Source organism: Protopterus annectens, chromosome 3.part0, assembly GCF_019279795.1.
Source record: "Protopterus annectens isolate FY-2018-M chromosome 3.part0, PAN1.0, whole genome shotgun sequence".
NCBI classification, from domain to species: domain Eukaryota; kingdom Metazoa; phylum Chordata; order Ceratodontiformes; family Protopteridae; genus Protopterus; species Protopterus annectens.
Genome location: NC_056731.1, coordinates 1,234,334,378 through 1,234,354,428, shown reverse-complemented (window position 1 = coordinate 1,234,354,428; position 20,051 = coordinate 1,234,334,378).

Genomic DNA, 20,051 nt, shown 5'->3' with positions numbered 1-20,051 from the left:
TCAGTAGGCATTGGTCTTCAAAAAACTGGTCCATTCCCTTCCAGACCTTCTCAGCCCAAACCCAGGGGCAACAGACCACAAAGACTACAGTCTCAGGGTATGCACAGATCTAAACAATGGAGTGCTCCCTCCATAAAAACTGGGAGTAGTACACCACCCCCCTATGGAAAAAGTTCACAATGGCTTGTCCTTAATCCTTCCTAGCCATGCCCAAGTACTTGCACCCCTAGGAGGAAAACTCACCCTGCATGCAAAAAACTGGGAGTGTATTACCCAGGACCGATGGGTCTTAAACATTGTATCCAAGGGATACAGATTCTATTTCCACTCTCTGCCAACCCCAAGCAGATTGCCAGACCTTCATCCAAACCAGTGGACAGAGGCACAAAAGCAAGTACTTTCTCTTCTCAGTATCAGGGCTATTCAACCTGTGCCAACAAAGCAAATGGGACAGGGTTTCTAGTCCAGGCTGTTCCTGGTGCCCAGAAAAGAGAACTTTTGGCACCCTATTCTGGATCTGTAAACCCTAAAAACCTTCCTGGTTGTACCAAAATTCAAAATGCTTACACTCCAGCAGCTCCTTCCTATGCTAGCCAAGGACTCCTGGCTAGTCAACCTGGACTTAAAAGAAGCTTATTTGCACATCCCCATTAGGAAATCTTGCAGGAAATATCTATGTTTCAGGGCACGCTGTATGCACTATCAGTTCTCTGTACTTCCCTTTGGCTTATCTACTGTGCCCAGGGTATTCACAAAGTGCCTGGCTCCAGCCATTGCTTACTGCAGGGAGAGAAATATTCAAATTTACTCATACTTTGATGATTGCCTGATTCAGGCGGACAGTCAGGAATTGATACTTTGGCACCTGACATTTGTAAAGAGACTCCTAACTTCTCTGGGGTATACCATCATTGAAAAGAAATCACATCTGGTACTCAGCCAAAAGATTGTATTCCTGGGGGCAAGCTTGAACACAACTTCCCAGGTGGCATTCCCTCTCCAGAAAAGCAGGTTTATTTGACAACTTATTTCAAACAACTGGCCACCCAAACCCAGCTATCTGCAAGAAAAATACTTCAAGCCACAGGGTTCATGGCCTCATGCATTCTACTGATTACATATGCAAACTGCATATGAGGAAACTTCAATGGTACTTAAAAAGTCTCTGGTGTCAACATTCCCAGGACCTGGAAACATGATTACTATCATTCCTTCCTAAGGACAGAGTTCCGTTGGTGGGCAGAGGCTTGCAACCACAACAAGGGACTCCCTTTCTCACAACCCCCTGTCGTCCAAACTCTGACAACAGATGCATCAGACTATGCATGGGGTGCACACATGGCAGGCAAATGCAAAAAGAAATGTTAACTGTACAGAATGCATCGACAGCCTTCAAATACCTTATCCTGCCAGGACAACTCCTGATAAAGACAGACAACACCACAGTTATGTACATAAACAAGCGGGGGGACTTCACTCCTACCAACTCTGCAGCTTTGCCATGGATCTGTGGAACACAGCCTTAAGCAACCAAGTGCACCTGCAAGATCAATTCCTACCAGGCAAACAAAATTCAGTGGCAGCTGACTTAAGCAGAAATCTAATGGACCCACATGAGTAGAAACTGGAACCAAACTCATTTAAACTTCTAATACACAGGTGGGGGACACCAGAGGTGGACCTCCTTGCGTCCCCCCAAAACCATCAACTAAACACATTTTTCACCAGAATTCCCCACAGCCAAGCTTGGAAAGTGGATGCCCTATCCTTCACATGGGAAAACCTCTCAATCTATGCCTTTCCCCCTCTGCCCCTCCTTCCAAAAGTACTTCTCAAGATCAAACAGGACAGGCCAAGGGCAATCCTTATTGCACCAGACTGACCACGCCAACACTGGTACCCACTCCTACGCAGTCTGACAGCAGTGCCACCCTGGCACCTACATCAGACCCCTCTCTGCTGCCCAAGCAGGAGGGACATATTTTGCATCCTCAGCTGCAAACCCTGAACCTGGCAGCCTAGCTTATTCCCTGAATACATCACCAGCAACCCTCAGCAAACAGGTGCTGGATGTTATCTTTGAGGCCAGGAGGCCCAGTTCTAGGAAATCCTATTCAGAAAAGTGGAATAGATACCGTTCTTGGAGCCAGTATCAAGGGGAGGACACAACCATGCCCTCCTTGCCTCAAATCCTGGATTACCCAGCAGAGCTGCTCCACAAAGGGGTAATCTTCTCATCAATTAAGATTCATGCCTCTGCCATCTCAGCTCATTACAATACTGAGCCACCCCTCTTCTCTCACCCTCTGATCACACAGTTCCTGAGAGTAGCTAACAATTTAAGACCCCCAAGGAGAGCTCCCACTCCTGCCTGGGACCTTATCTTTGTACTAGAGAAGCTCACGCTTCCCCCTTTTGAGCCTGCTGCTACAGCAGAGTTAAAATTCCTCTCTTGGAAAAAAGCCTTACTGCTAGCCATCACTTCATCAAGAAGAGTGTCTGAGTTACAGGCCCTTATGGCTGCAGAACCCTTCATTATCTTCCATGCGGACAGGGTTTTCCTCAGGACTAACCCATCTTTTATGCCCAAGGTGGTATACAGTGTGGCTTTAAACCAATCCATCCATTTGCCAACCTTTTTTCTTAATCCTCAGAATAAAGGGGAAAGGATCCTGCACTCCTTGGATGTGCACAGACAGCTCAGGTTCTACCTTAACAGGACTAAACATTTCAGAAATTCTGACCAGCTGCTAGTCAGCTTTGCTACAGGGGCAGAGGGCAAGGCCATTTCAAAACAAACCATTTCTAAATGGATAGCACATTGCATCCATTTCTGCTACAAACACCATGGAAAACCTAACCCACATGGGATTAGGCCTCATTCCACTAGGGCTACCTCAACCTCTACAGCTTTTCTCAGGGGAGTCCCTACCAGGGACATCCTGGAAGCTGCAACCTGGAATTCTGTACACACCTTCACCAAGCATTACCACTTACCTATCTTTTCTAAATCCAGAGCTGGATTTGCCACAGCAGTCTTACAAGGCCTGCTAGCCAGCCTTACTACTTCTTGACTGCCTCCATCCTTCCTCAGCTTTGGGAATCAACCCAAGTGTGATGACTGCAACAGTGAAACATGAAGAACATAGTACAGTGGTGTACACTTACCATAAATGCAAACGTTCAAGTATATTCACTGTTGCAGTCCTGGTTACCTTCCCTCCAGCCCCGTCTTTCTATACTTTCTACTTATCCTCTTTTTTGGCCATATCTTATGAAAATTGTATTTGCTTTTTACTGGAGGTGTTCCACACCATTTGATTGCTTCCTATTTTGGAGGCTCCAGACATCTAGGGCAAGAAAAACTGATGTAATGGTGTCACCTGCATGTTTATACCCCTGATGACCTAACATCATGGATGAGGCAACAGTATCCGATGCAGAAATCCCAAGACTCTAGTATTCAGGCTGCCTGAGGGATATGTGCAGGCAGATAACCCAAGTGTGATGACTGCAACAGTGAATACACTCAAACTTCTACATTTATGGTAAGTGTACACAACTGTACTTTATGTGTCAGGCAAACACATAGGGGTTTTGAGTATCACACTAATCATAACTGGCAGACATCGACACATTCAGCAATGATTTGTACAGTTGTGAGATATGGTGTACAGTAGATGCCAGTGTGCTATACAGGTGCACAGCAATAATGTGTACATGGGTGCAATGTGTTCGAGAGGAAGGGACATCACCTACTAACACAACTCATGCATCCCAGAGATGCATATTGTTCATAACAAGGATTAAGAATGGCTGCAATGCATGATTTTGAGTGCCATGTATCATGCATGTCAACTGTTAGGAAATGTGAGGTCTGTGTAATATCCATGTGCCACCTCATCTGTAAGTGTGTGTGTGTGTGTGTGTGTGTGTGTGTGTGTGTGTGTGTGTGTGTGTGTGTGTGTGTGAAAGTAGACCATAATGTACAGATATTAATTTACATATACTGTCTTCTCTTCACAGGTGGCAATGGGGATCGGGGTCCCTCCCGCATGGAAACTGATTTGATCTCTGCAGACTCTGACAATGATGATAGGCATAGTGTGGCACAGGCAGGGTTGTCAGGAGCTGAATCATTGCCAGTGGTTAGCATCCCACTTCTTTCCACCCCATCCCCGCACACAGTCACAATGCCCACACATACCCCATCACAAGTGGCCATAGATGAGGGACAGTTGGCGGGTGGTGGCATAGGACAGGAAAGTGTGAGGACTATGGCAAGTGTGTCTCTAAACACCAGACATAGCCAGATAACAGGTGAGGTCCCACACAGGTGGATGGACAGGGATGCTTATAGGAGGACTGCTGCCCATCATGCCCCTGCCACAAGTGCTACAGCAGGTGTCACCAGATGCATGTTTTGGACCATCATGGAGGCACAGGCATGTATTGAACATTACACCAGAGATGGAGTGAGGCTCCAGAGGGCTACTCTTCCTGCTGTACATGACAACATCCGTGATCTTACAGATGCCCGCCGTTATTATGCAGAGGTCATGGCTAGATGGTTGGGTGAGATGCTGGCAATCCTCGACTGTGGGATGTCTGTGGTTGTGAGTAGGTCATCAGCCATGTGGATGCAGGACAGCACCACAAACAGCTGAAAGTCTACGTAGCCGTGCAACATCTCTCTCCCACACCAGTAGTGGCAGTACCAGCAGCAGCACTGCAGGGGGGGTTCTGTCCACACCATGATGCAGCAGGCCATGGGCATATGGTCCTGGTCAGTCCAACAAGGCCATTGATCCATCAGACAATTGTCATCATCGGGGGAGAGTACCATATCTTTGCTTCGGCCTGGTGGTGCCAGTGGAACCCCTGGCAGACGCAGTTCCCATATCCGTGGCTGGACACAGTCAACTGTACACCCTGCCATGTATGGTCCACAGCTGTTCAACATACCCCTGTATAGGGCAGCCACATGGCGAAACTGTGTGCATCCATACATACACTCACACCACCATCATGGCTAAGCCACCTCCATACTTACACACACCACCTCTGCATGGCCCATTCAATAACCAACTCCCTAACCCACACACATGATGTCAATCAAATGGCTCAGCCTAGGCCTCTGGCAAACCCACACCACACCCTATGCATTTGATGATACCTGTGCCACATCCCTGTTACCCATATCATTGATGCAGGGACATGCTAATATGGTTCTGATGCACAGGGTGAATGTACTACAGTTTAGCAATGCAATGTTGTTTAAAGTGTTGTCAGCTGGCATGTTTAATGCTTACACATCAGGGTGTGTAGCTGTCCAGCCATGATGCATTATTGCTGATATTAACACTGACTGAATGTGGTCTCCATAATGCATTCTGTTTGTGTTCTAGGTGTCTGTGTGTCAGGAGGATGCTGGCTTGCTGTCCTTTCCTACAAGGGGTGTGGCAGTGTGGTAACACATTGACTGTGTCATATCTAGGATACAGCTAAACACAATTAATAGGTCTGTATAGCAATCATTGCATGTGCCACATGGCTGATAGGTCTGTGGGGTGTATACAGGTAAGTGCATGGTGGCTGACGCAAGCAGCTCTTGTACTGTGGACAATGGTAAGTGTATTGGGTGGCACACACTAAAGGTTTATGAATAACACAAACACAGAGGGTTTTGTGTTGATGCAACACACAGAGAGTACTGTTCACATGGATGTACTTCACTTTGCAGAGAACTCATTTTTGCAAATGTAATTCCACCAAGACCAAATTGCCAAAATCTCAAATCACAAAATAATCAGTACACCAAATTTCATTTCACTGAGAACAGTAGTGGCAGGGTATATGTTCTTTTCCCCACTGTAGTGCAGTCCTAGAGTTGGTATATATAGTTGTAGGGGTGTGGGGGAGCACAATCCCCCACATTAGAGGGTGTGAGGTGGTGTAAACCCACACCTTCTTTGATTAACAACTACTTACCCTCTTAATATAATCTGGACAGTATAACAGCATGCTATACAGGGGAATATGCACAACACAACCCCCTATGTGGGAGCCTGTGCCCCCAACAACCACCCCAACTATATAGACTAAGTACAGTATTGCTGTACAGCTGTTCAGTGGGGAAAAGGGCATTTACACTGCCACTACTAGTTTTGGTGAAATGAATTTCCACAGAATTATTCTTTTGCAATTTTAGCTTTTGTAAATTTGGTCTCAGTGGAATGTTTTTTCTGTGAATTAAATTAGACCCCTTCACACACATACACACACACTGGCCAACACTGAGATTAGAACCCCTACCTATGTAGTTATTGCTACTTATGTGTTCTACCTTAATTGCACATGACACAGAGCTTGTAGGGTGAAGTGTGTTCTGAGCTTCCAGTAAAGTAAACAACATCACCAGGCCTTGTACAGTATGGCAATGGGGGATGTACTTTGTGTGAATGGACACAACATAGTATAACATACTGACACATACACCTTGACAGACACATACAGTCATAGACACATTTGACAGACCTGCGTTTAGCAGCCCTGACTATTGTCAATCAGGGCATACTGTTACATAGTTCAATCACACAGCACAGGCCTTATTGGGCTAAAGATTGTTGTCAGATAATAGTAAGGTTGATGGAGATACCAGAGCACATACAGTGGACCTTGGGACATGTAGTGGGAGCACCACTGTCTAAACTGTAAGAGTCACCCTCCAAGTGAACATAGTACTCACACAAACACAGGATACTGTACTGACACACAAACGTTCACAGATTTGGCCTTCCTCAGAATAGAACCCCTGGCTATGTAATTATTGGTACTACAGTGACACACATTTACTGCATGCAACACAGACTGTAAGGTGATGACTGTTCTGTGAGTCCTGTAATGTGGCAAACATCACCAGCCGTTGTACAGTATGGCAATGTGCAGTGTGTGTGGAGAATAAGCCCTCAAAATGCTGTCTCATACAAATATGTTCACTTTTAGAGACTCACACACACATACTCATACACATACTCACATTTCCCAGGACTCAGGGTGGAAACCCCACATACATAGTCATTGTTAGTCTTGTGTAATGCAGTTACCACATGATCCATGGAGCCTATAGGGGGAGGAGTTCCACAAGTTATGCTTACAGTGAAAAACATCACCATCACTGCAAAGTATGACAATGGGAGGTGGAGTGGGTGGAAAGCCCACAAAGTTGTGTCATCTACAGGTTTAAATGCTCACAAACAGTTGTATACGCTGTAATGCACACACACATATTTGCCAGTACTGAGTGTCATGGGTCCAGGTGTACATATGTGTGTACCGCACTAATAGCCATGGAGTCATTACAAGCCTAGCCCATGGGAGAACCCTGGCACCTGACATTTGTCAGCAGTGCATCTATCAAATACTGCCACATGAGTGATCCCCAGGGTGACAGTTATATTCACCATACACTCATCTGAATTTCTCTTGAAGAGGGCCAGTGAGGTGCTTTGATTGACATGTATGCAACATATATTGCATAACGTGGACAGTGTCTGTGTTATGGACCTGTTCCCAAGCATGTTCTCTTGAATGTGATAATGCAGTTGAGGTATCCATGGCATGTGGTGCATACAGATTGGAGTTTCCTAGCTGTGGCATTTGTAACACAGCTGGCCAGACATGGCATTGTCAGTCAAGCAGGGATTGCCTGTAAGTAGCCAAGATGTGACCAGGAACACTTGGAGGTTTGGGCCTCTGTCCATATCAGACATGTCTAGGGTCCTACATGTGAGGTACACTTGCAGCATACCCAGTTGTTGAAGGTGTCTAGTGAGTTACATGGCAAATGGGCTATTGTACATGCTGATTGGCCTAATGAGCAGGGAGTAGAGGAAGACATTGACCTCTTCATTCCTGGATGACACACCCTTAGTTATGCAATGTGTCACATGGAAGGACTTTCTGTCCACAGTGGCAATGTGGTGGTCAGAAGAGAGTTTGCTGTCAAGCTGTGTTCATACACCTCCTTTAAGGACATCTGTGTACATTGGACTACCACCGATGTGGTAATTTGTGGACAACACATGATTCAACATGGGATTGGGACACATTTCTTGAAATTGACACTAAGGCCAGTGTTTTGACAACAGTTGGATGTGTCAGTGGTGACGTTATGCAGGATGTAAACATATTCTGGGGATGTAATCAAAGCCCCCAATTAACAATTTTCTGCAAACATTGTTAGCCACAGTTCATTTTTGTTGGGCTGGATATCAGAGGCACACATAACAAACAAGAGTGGACCCAGGACAAGACCCTGTGGTACTCCACTCATGACTGTTTTGCAGTCTGACATGGATTCCCTGCTTTCACACTGTGGGTTCCATCTGTGAGCCAGCTTGCAGACCACTTAGTGACACAGGGATTAATAAATAGATGAGAGTGTTTGCCAATGATTCCTGAGTGTGGGATTGTATCACAGGACTACAAGGGCCACATATCTTGTTTTGGACTCCATACTGCCACATAGTTATTTCACAGGACAAACAGATTACAGGACTGTAGAGTGTCCACAGCTACCACAACAGTGGGCCCTGTACAGTCGACATCTGGTAGTGTACTGGGTGGACCACACAAAAATGTAGCAAAACCCATGGATCACAGTGTTAATGACACAACCACAGACAGAGACACACACACTTGCCAGGAATGAGATTCAAACCGCTACCTATCTAGTTATTGCTACTACAGTAGTATGCATTTATCAGATGAGCCACAGAGTGTATATGTTTGATAGCTGTCCAAAGATATCTTCAAAGGTGAGTAACATCAGCAGCAGTGCTAAAGTAGGGCAATGAGAAGTGGACTAAGTGTGAATGGACTCAAGATCATTAACCTACAAGCACACACACACTCACACAGTAACAGACACACCTTTCAATTTGCCAGAACTGAGATTTGAACCCCTACCTAACTAGTTTACTGCACTATAGTATTATGCATTTATCACAAGAGACACACAGAGCAACTCCTGACCTTCCCTGTATTCCACCAGTAACAGTCTCAGAGCAAACATCACATTGGTAGTGCCGTTTCCACACATGAAACCATACTGCTGATCAGTACTCCTCACCTCCCTGTTTAACATAGCTTCTACTACTCACTTCATGCTGTGATTGGTCAATACTATCCCTCTGTAGTTATCACAGCTCTGCACATCAACCTCATTCTTAACACCGTACCCAAACAGGTTTTCTCCACTCCTCATGCAAGCTCACACTTTCCAAGATATCAGTAAACAGTCTGGCTAGCATGCCACTGCCATTTCCCCTAAACAAACCCATGCTTCCACAGGTGTGAAATGTGGACCAACAGGCTTGCCAGCATTCATCCTCTCCATAGTTATCCTTACATCCTCCTTGTTAAGCCACTGCACTTCCTAATTCACCATACCCACATCATCCAACCTTCTGTCTCATTATCTTCATTCATCAGCCTCTCAAAGTACACTGTCCCTGTTCTCAATACACTCTCTTTACTTGTGAGTACATACACCTCATTATCCTTTATCATCCTTATCTGCTGCACATCATTCTTTCTCAGTGCATCTGCCAGCCAATTGGTACAAATCCTGTCAACCCTCCTTAGTGTCCAACCTGTCATTGAACTCTTCATATGCCCATCCTCATCCTTTGCCACCTCTCTCTTTAACATGCACATCATCTCCTCATACTTCTGCCTACTTTCCTCATCTCTCTGACAATCCCACTACTTCTTCCCCGAACTCTGTCTCTGTATACTGTATAGTACGTCCTCAGTCCACCAGCAGGTGTCATTGTACTGCTTCCTCCATCCACATGTCACCCCAAGCACCCATCTAGCTGTCGCACTTACCAGCTCTGCTGTACTTAACCAGATATTTGTTAGATTGTCACTGCCACCCAGTGACTGTCTCAGCTCTTCCCTGAACTCCACCTCACAAGCACACTTTTCCAATTCACATAATTTGATCCTTGGTGCTGCCCCCACACTCCTCATCTCGATCACCAACATCATCTCACATACCAACATTCTTGGCTGCCTAAACACACTTTCCCCTGTCACTGCTTTACAGTCTCCAATCTCCTTCAAACTGGCCCTCCTACATTGGATATATTCCACCTTTGTGCATCTTACTCCACTCTTGTATGTCACCCTATGCTCCTCCATTATGTTATAGTGCATATTTACCACAGCCATGTCCATCCTTTTTGCAAAATCCACTACCATCTCACTGTCTACACTCCTTTTAACACCATACATACCCATCAATTCCCCATCCCCTTTGTTCCCGTCACCAACATGCCCATTGTAATCTGCTGCAATGACCAGTCTGTCACCCTTGGGTACAGTCATCACCACATCATCCAACTGACGTCACATTTCTCTTTCTCATCCATCACTCAACCAAGTTGCATAGCATATGCACTAACAACAGTCATCCTTACACCATCAGCTTACAGCTTCAGAAAAATCACTCTATCAGACACTCATGTCATCCTCCAAAATGCTCTTGGCATACTGTTCCTTCAGCAGAAGCCCTATCCTCTTCCACCTCGATAGCACAATTGTGACCTGCCTACCATACAGCCAGCTATGATCCCCTTCCATGTGGTCTCTTACACCCACACAATATATCAACCATCTTCCGGCCTTCATATCAGCTAGCCTGGTCCCTATAACACTCATACTACCAACACTAACAATTCTTACCCTCAATACCACCCTCCTAGCCTTTCCCCTCTCTTCCTGCCATATGACTGTTGGACATCCTTCAGGGATTGCTTGTCAATGTAAAGGCTACTGTGCTACTGAATGATTTAAGTATGTTACAGCAATATTGAGACACTGTCACTGATTTTGTCCCATTTCACCCATGTATGCATGGCATTCTACAGATGTCCTGCTGTAACAGATTGAGAGGGATGACTGCGCAGCAAGAGTGTGAATTTAGTGTGCCATACTGACATAGAACAAACATGTATCCACATCATGAAAACAGACACGGGATGCAAAATGTCAGTTAAAACAGCTGTACATGTTGTACATGTGTGTATTCTTAGTTACTGTGCACCCAAAAGAGTGACATTTCTACAACTACTGGTTGTTACATTTCCCTGACACAGCCATGGTTAGTACAGTAAGCATGATTATTATGACTAAATTGGAGAGGTATCCAACTGTGCTATGACTTTGTGGCCACGCCCACTAAAACAACTGATTGAACACATGCATGGCTGTATGGACTCAGCAATACCTTACTTGTCATACCTGCCTTCACCAATGTAGAGTAATCCCCTTTGCTGGACAGCAGCATTGCACACACCACAGACTTGGTCCCTACGGTGGCTGTACAGTGCAAAGTAGGGGGAGGAACAGACCTGGCATCAAGCCAGCCATTGTCTGAACAGGCATATAGTGTCACAGGTGGATCTACCAGGGCAATCACAAGGCCATCTTCACATATGTCTGCAATCTTGGAGGCAAGATAACAACCCAACCTGTAATGGTGACCGATCAGTTCACATACACACACAACATAGCTATAGGCAACCTGATTCAGATAGGGTTAGGGCAAACATCCTCACTAGTGAGCAGGTACATATTGCCTACTGAAAGGCAACAAATGTAAGTATCCATGGGATGTCATATCATCCCTGTCTGCATCCTACATGTACTCAGGCATATGTTCCCAGCTGCATTACACACTGTAGTCGCACCAAGCTGCAGCACCATCCACACACCATAGGCATGGAAGATGGCTAATGTAATCCATTTAAACAGACCTGAATGCGGAATGACAGATTATGCACGCTGCAGGCAATATGACTTATCAGAACCAGGAGTGCAATGCAAGCTGATACTGTGCTTTGAGATTACAGGGGTATGCTGTGTTTGTGATTGGTGGCTACTGGTATGGTTGTGAGTGTTGGCTACTGGTATTCAAGGTACATGTGCAGGTACTGGACATACTGTTGCCAAATGTGTGGGGTCCTTTGATGTGTTTCCCTGTCAGTGTCTATCAGGTGCAATGTCACATCACCAGTGGGAGACCTTTTCACCAGCATAATGCAACCTGATAATGGAAGCCATAATACAGAACCACACTGTACTGTTGGGTCAAAGCCAGCAACAGCGGAAGAGGACCACCCTGTGGGATGACCATGGCCATAGGGTAATTTAGGTGGGGCTGCACACACATGCATATGAACAGGTGTAGCATCATGCCACCAACCTCATATCCCATGCCTGGCAAAGGGTTGCTGCCAAGGCCAGGGACCCCACAACCACAGGTGGGAACCCAGACATGCAACCTCCACTGACACCAAATGAGGAGCTCCTCGCCAAGCTTGGGCCACCCATCACAGTACAACAACAGGGTACAAAGCCCCACTTGCTGGAGGTGGGTGGCACACACACAATGAACAGGGAGTGTGTAGGTAAGGTCCCAGTGGGGATTAGTAGAGCACTGTATGAGGCATACTTGTATATATATAGTATCTACATGCATATACAGGTCAGATTGCAGTTGTGGATGGGGATTTCTAATGCACAGAAGTGCAAATCTATGGTGAAGGACAGTAACATGTGTATTATTGGGTATTGTACTGTACATGTGCAGACATGCTGCATCCATCCTTTTACAAGAGCACATGTGAGTCTGCTGACAATACCTCTCTCCCACAACTACATAAGTCACTCTGGTCTGCATATGGGACAGCAGCCTGAAACTGGTTGGTATGGAATTGTTCAGTTGTGCTTTTGCAATACCATAGGCATGTGGGGGCATGCAAGTTACCATGCAAACAACTATGACTAATAGCCGTATTGCTTTATGTGCATGTTCACTTGTGGTGGGGTTAAATTGTACTGCATCACAGTGGTCACCACAGGGGCCTATCTGAAGAATATGTAACATTCTTGTAGCATTCCTCACAACCTGCCAGTGCAAGATGTCTGTACAGACACCAGCAACATGTGTTGGACAAACCAAGTAAGGTAGGGACATGTGTGAAACATTACTGCTATACAGTGCATATAAAATGTATAGACACACCTGTTAAGATGCCATTTGTTTCTAAAATATACTGATTGAGACCACAATATGTCAGTCCACAGCTTCCCAACCTTTAATGTAACACATGACATGAACAGTTCACTTGTAAAACCAAGCATCTAGACTTATGTATTGCACCTAGAAGCCTGGACAATTGTGAGGGTAGCAGACATTGTACCAGTATGCTGTTTCAGTCAGGTATGATACCTGATGCTGCCATATGTCAGTACACTCACTGTGGCCTATTTGGCAATTATATCACATACATGGGCATTGTTAAGGCAGACAGAGCACTAATAGGTTCCAAACATCTGGATGTTCCAGACACATCTGTACAGAGGACTGGTATGGCCTGTACAATGGTTTCACATGCTGCATGTGAGGCAGATGCCATTACCACACTATATAAAGTAATGACATCAGGAGGTGGTCACCTGCCATGTATGGTACACACATCAAAATGGTACCAGCCACACAAGATATGACACACACCAGTATTCAGATTTGAACTCCTACACATCTATTTATTTTTATTATAGCATTGTTCAGTTATCAGACATGCCAGGGAGCTTACACAATTTCACCTTGTCCAAAGGTACTTGAAAGGAGAGTGACATCAACAGGACTACTAAATTAGGATGAGTATGGTGTTATACAACTCAAAATGGTATAATCTTCACAGTACATGATTCTCACAGAAATAGTTGCTAGTATTGAGATTAGAACTCCTGTCTATTTAGTTATTTGCATTGTGGTATTACACAGTTAGCAGACGTGCCATGCAGCTTACACAATTTCACCTTGGCTAAAGGTACTTGTAAGGTGAATGACATCAACTGGACTACTAAATTAGGATGAGTATGGTGTTACACAACTCAAAATGGTATAACCTTCACAGTGCATGATTTTCACACAAACACAGTCACCAGTATTGAGATTAGAACTCCTGGTTATCTAGTTATGTCTACTATAGTGTTACGCAGTTGTCAGATACACCACGGAGCTTATACAATTTTCCCTACTCCAAAAGTACTTCTAAGGTGAATGACATCAACAGGACTTCTAAATTGGAGTGAGGGGAAGTGTAAAGGGTGGTACACAAGTAAAAAATTGTATAATCCACACAGTACATGATTCTCTCTCTCTCTCTCTCACACACACACACACACACACACACACACACACACACACACACACACACACACACACACACACACACACACACACACACACACACACACACACACACACACACACACACACACACACACACACACACACACACACACACAGTTGCCAGTATTGAGATGAGAACTCCTGGCTATCTAGTTATGTCTACTATAGTGTTACACAATTACTGCATGTGCTACAGAGCTTACTGGACTTGCAACTGGCCAAAGATGCTGATAACTGCACAGCTGAGGTAAAGTATGACAGGTGGCAGGAAGTCTGCCTTCAGTTCCTACTGTACATTGTGCTAGTTCTTTCTGTCTTACACTTTAAATAGCATTAAAGCTTTGCACTTCAACTGGTTATTGTATCAATATGTGTATAACACCTGGGAGCCATCAGCAGTACTCGTTCATCACAGAATTAGCCCCAGTACTTACTACTTATGACCAGCCCTCCTGGGATAATTGAACTACGGTTTTCTGTGCTGTCACCCAGTAACCTGGTGCACTTGTCCATTCTGAGGCACTGTCACAACTGCATCATTTACACAGACAACCCTCTCCTCTAATGTCCAAACACTCAGACCAGTGAGAGTTAGCCCTATATCACCAAATGTGGAAATATGCACTCTCCAGCAAAGACTGGACTAGCTGGTCAAGAGGATGAGATTAACACCCTCACCACACCATATGGACCACATAGCTTGGCATAACATCAACTATGACAGGCCTGACATACACTGAAAAGCCACACACCAACCTTCACAGAGGCACTCAGTGGACATTTACACAAACAGCACAGACCAGCAAGGCAGACATCCACTCAGACACCACAACATAGCACATGCAAAAGGACACATACGTCACCTACACAGTGTGCCCCTCAACCTAAGCTCCTAAGGCTGACCATCTTGCACAATACAGTGATCATGGGTGGCTCAGTACTACAGCATATAGATGTCCCACTCACTATATTGATTATGGAGGAGGTAGTCAACTCTCTATCATGTGCCAGCATCCAGCACATGACACACCCAGTCAGGCCACTCCACAACAGCTACAAGTATCACTCTGTCATCATCTATGTGGGTGTGAATGACCTGAGATACACCTCCCTGGGCTACATGGCAAGAGACATGGTTGAACACTCAGATTATGTGGTCCAGGCAGGTGTGACAGTAGCCTTGAGAAGCATACTGCCGTCAACCAGAATGATGCTGCAGTACTTTCAACAGATAATTGACTGCAACATTGGCTTACGTATTGTGTGTCATTCTCAGAGGATCCAGTATCTATCTGCTTGGGATAACATGATTGACAGACCTCAGTGACTTGCCAGAGATGTCCTAAATCTGTCAGCCCTGGGTTTCCAGGTACAGGGTAAGTGTCCTGCCACACCTATAGTGCCTTATTAGGCAGTGTTCCAAATCAAATTACCACCATAACAGCTAGACATGTATGCAATCCAGAGGTCATGCTGCTCAACAGTAGGCATATAACTGTCAAGATGCAGTCACTCAAAGCACACCTCAGAGTGGAGGACATTGACATTTGTGCTGTAACGGAGAGGTGGTTCACAGCAGCAGACAGCAGCCCTGCACTAACAGGCTATGACACATTCCACAGCAATCAGTTCCACAACATGGACCACACCTCCACAGATGGTGTTGTCTCCATATCCATAATGGATATGCAGAGCTCCAGACTTGTATCCCAGCATAATGCATGAGAGGTACTTCCTGTAAAACTGACTTTGGGGAATAGTGCAATCCACACCAGAGCCTGCTATTGGTCCCCATCTATGTCCTTAGACTGTCAATGCACATTCCTCAACACCCTGGCATCTATGAAAGTCCAACCCAAGACTTGACATACTAGGAGACTTCAACTACCCCTCCATCACCTGGAGAAAGTAGTCAAGCACCAGTACACTGGCGCAACACTTCATGGAATTCATCAGTTCCAATGGCCTGGACCTGCTCATACGACCCCCAGTAGAGGATGCAACAACCTTGACATGTATTGATTACTTACATATGGGATTGTTGCTCAACCACAGTTGTCAATCTCTACCTGGTCAGATCCAAACATGATGAAATCAACATGCAGCTCAACATCTCACCCACACACCTCACAAAGGTAACCACCTTGCAATACTTCTCCAATCCTGACATTGCAGTCATAAAAACAGGGGTGGATGACTTCACTGCACCCATGCCAATGGGAAATAGCTGCATGACTATCACATCATACATATATGCACTGCACAAACATGTACATAAATGCATGGTACTAAACATAGCCAACAGAACACAGATGCTGTCCTCGAAGCACTGGGAGCCATTGTGATGGTCCCCTGGCATTACCAAAGTGTACAACAGAAGAAGAACACTGCTGCAGAAAATGGTGTTGTCCCAAGACTGGTGAACCCCCGTATTAGCCTCAAGCCCAACTTGGGATCCCTCATGGAATCACCTACAGGCAGCTATGAAGGCAGATATGCAGCAGACACTGACGACAACCTCCACAGCAATAACCACAAGTGCTGTGAGTTACTGCACAATTCTGATTCCTATCATGACACAACAGATATTGGCCACAGTCTTGCCAACACAGTCAATGCCAGCTTTACTGCTTTTTCCCTCCAAGGGAAGAATCACAATGGCAGATGAATGCCAGGCACCCAGCATTACTGGAGGCCAGGTTAGAACTACATTGTCCACAGGCAAGGATAAAGTGTCCATGGGACCCCAACATATCCGTGGCTGTGTTCTACATGACATACAAGGAGAACTGGCTCCACAACTGTGTGCCCTGGTCAGTCATAGCCTCACCTCAGGCTTTGTCCTTCCAAAATGGCACACTGCTACAGTCATCCCTCTCCATAAAGGAGTAGAATATATAGACCCTGGGGATTATCGGGCCCATAGCCTGACAAGTCTACTATGTACAGGTATGGGCACATCATCATGGACCTGATTGACCAAGATATGTGTGATCTCCTTATTCTGGACCCCACACAGTTTGGCTTTGTGAATGGTAGATCATGGCTGCTCAACCTGGTGGACGTCTTTCAGTGAGTCACCAGGGCTGTGTATGACAGTAAGGTACTGCATACAGCCTATCTCAATCTGGCCAAGGCTTCTGATACCATTCTTCAGCCAGGGATTATTGGTAAACCCAACAAACTAGGCATCAACCCCTATATCAGTGGGTGGTTTATAAACTGGTTCACAGAACACACAGTGTGACAGTTGAAAACTCCAAGTCAGACTGGCAAGCAGTCATGAGTGGGGTCCCACAGGGATCAGTACTGGATAAGTTCTGTCCTGCATCTACTTCTCAGGAGTCCAGCCCAATACAGAGGTACTCTGGCTGACCAAGTTCACAGAAGAATGCAAGCTGGGAGGTATCATGGCTCCACAAGTGATGCAGACTTCCCAAACAAAGGCCTCATTGAGACCAAGGAGTGGTGGGGAAACCATGGCCAGAAGCTTAGCACCACAAAATGCATCATCATCCCCTTTGGTAAAACACTCAGTGCCCAGGTTCCACATCAGTGGTAACCCAATGAACACTGTAGGCATTTTAAGAGATCTGGGAACACAGGTTGACAGCAACTTCTCCTTCAAGCACCACATTGCCCCTGTGGTCAGGAAGTCCTTCTATATGGCACATTGCATTACCAAGGGTTTTGCATCCAGGAAGACAGAGGTAATGATCTCTGTCTACTATCTCCTCAATAGACCACTCCCCAAGTATTATGGCCCATTTGCCATGTACCTCACTAGACACCTGCTACAGTTGGAGAAGCCACTGAAGCACCTCACAAAGGGGTCCCTAGGCATTAAACAAACATCCTACACAGAAAGAATCAGCAGACCCAAGTTATTCTCTGTGTCATATCACCTAATTAGCAGCTATATGTGCTTGACTTACAAAGCCATGTCTGACCAAGCTGGTTTTAAAAATAATACATATAAATCCATCCACACCATACACTGTAGAGACCTCTACCTCAGTACTATAATCACCACAACTGCTGGTGGGACAGGTCCCTCACCAAAAGACTGCACATGCCCTGGAATACACTTCCCATACATGTCTGGCACAGCACCTAGCTGACCCTGTTCCAGAGAAATCTTGATGAGTGGATAGGTAATAGACAGTTCAACCCAAGGATCACTGCAGTGGCTATACTTGATACAGGCACTGGGATGTAACATCGGGTGGCACAATGGCAGGGCCCTTCTATGTGCTAGGCTTGTTAAGGCTCCTGGGCCATTACCTACTACACATGTGTGAACCTATAAAGGGAATGACATCAGCAGGACTGATAAAGTAGTGCAGTGGGTGATTAAGCTATCAAAATACTTTGTCATACAAACAGACACATGCCAGATGTAAGAGTAGAACCGCTACCTAACTAGTGATTGGTACCATAGTGTTATACAGTTACCGCATGCACTACATAGCTTATGGGATTGAGAGTCACCATCTTCCTGGGTTAGGCCTGCCTGCAGTGAGTGCATTCCCATGTTTAAACTCCTAGCCCTGCCTTTTGACTGTACAGAGTATCACAGAATGTCCACATCCATGACTCATATATCTTGTTGGTGACCCAAACAAGTGTGATTTCCCAGCAAAAGTATTTTGCAAGTCACTCCGGGTTGAAGTCAGATATTACAGACTGTTGACATTGTAGTTTCAGACTCCATACCCATCAGACATTCAATGCTGCTGCAAATCATTCCATCAACTTTATAATATTATTAGAGCAGTATTTCACAAGTGTCCTTCTCTTTGGACATTCATCAGCCCCTTATTCATGGCTTTGTCCCTATTTCTGGGTCCCTGAGGCTGACAGGATTGCTCCTGGCAGTTGTCAGCAAGGCCTTTCTTTGCATTTTGTGGACTGTGTTATTTTGGTGTTATGGACCCCATGACACTCCCTAAAGGGCACTGTGGGTGAAGCATAGGCATGTGAGAGATGCAGGCCATCTGTAGCAGGGCAGTGCATTCTGACGATCATATGTTCCCAGGCTGCTGGCAGGAGACACCCCTGGGATGGCACCAGTAAGTTGAATTTGGGTGTTACTGACAATTGCTTTCTGTTACTATTGCACCATCATTATGGGTAGCAGCTAGATGCTGCTGAAGTCTAGGAACATGTTACTGCATTTCTATGGGACTATGGAGGGACATGACTGTACACGATACACATCTGCACAGACTGTGCTGATATTTGTTTAACATTTTGGTCCCATGTAGCTTAATGGTGTGCCCTATCTTTCAGACTACAGGCACAACAGTATCAACCACAGGTCAGATTGTTCTGGCATAGACATTTGTAGTTTCAGACTTCTTATTTTTCAAAGCCATACTGCCACTACCAGACCTGCTGTGATATCACTGTGTAAAACTCTGTGGGTGGGGATTTCATTGATGTCACCATGTGGGGGCCTTTACCAGGCATTTATGTATGGTGTCTACAGCTGATCTGCTGTGTGGGGTTGGTGGTGGGTATGGGGCCTCACTTTGACATCCATGCATGTGACCTATGACCCCCCCAGTTATTTGGCTCACCACATATACTGCAGTGGTATTTGTCGACTATGGTGGTACTGCATGATGTTGGTAGGGCAGTACTGGGGATACACATCCTGCTGTCCCACAAAGCTGTCTGATGTCTGCTGCTATCCCAGTTAGCCACCCCATTCCCTTATATGCTTGATTAATACCATAGATATGCTATCAGAAAATTTCAACCCATTAATTACATT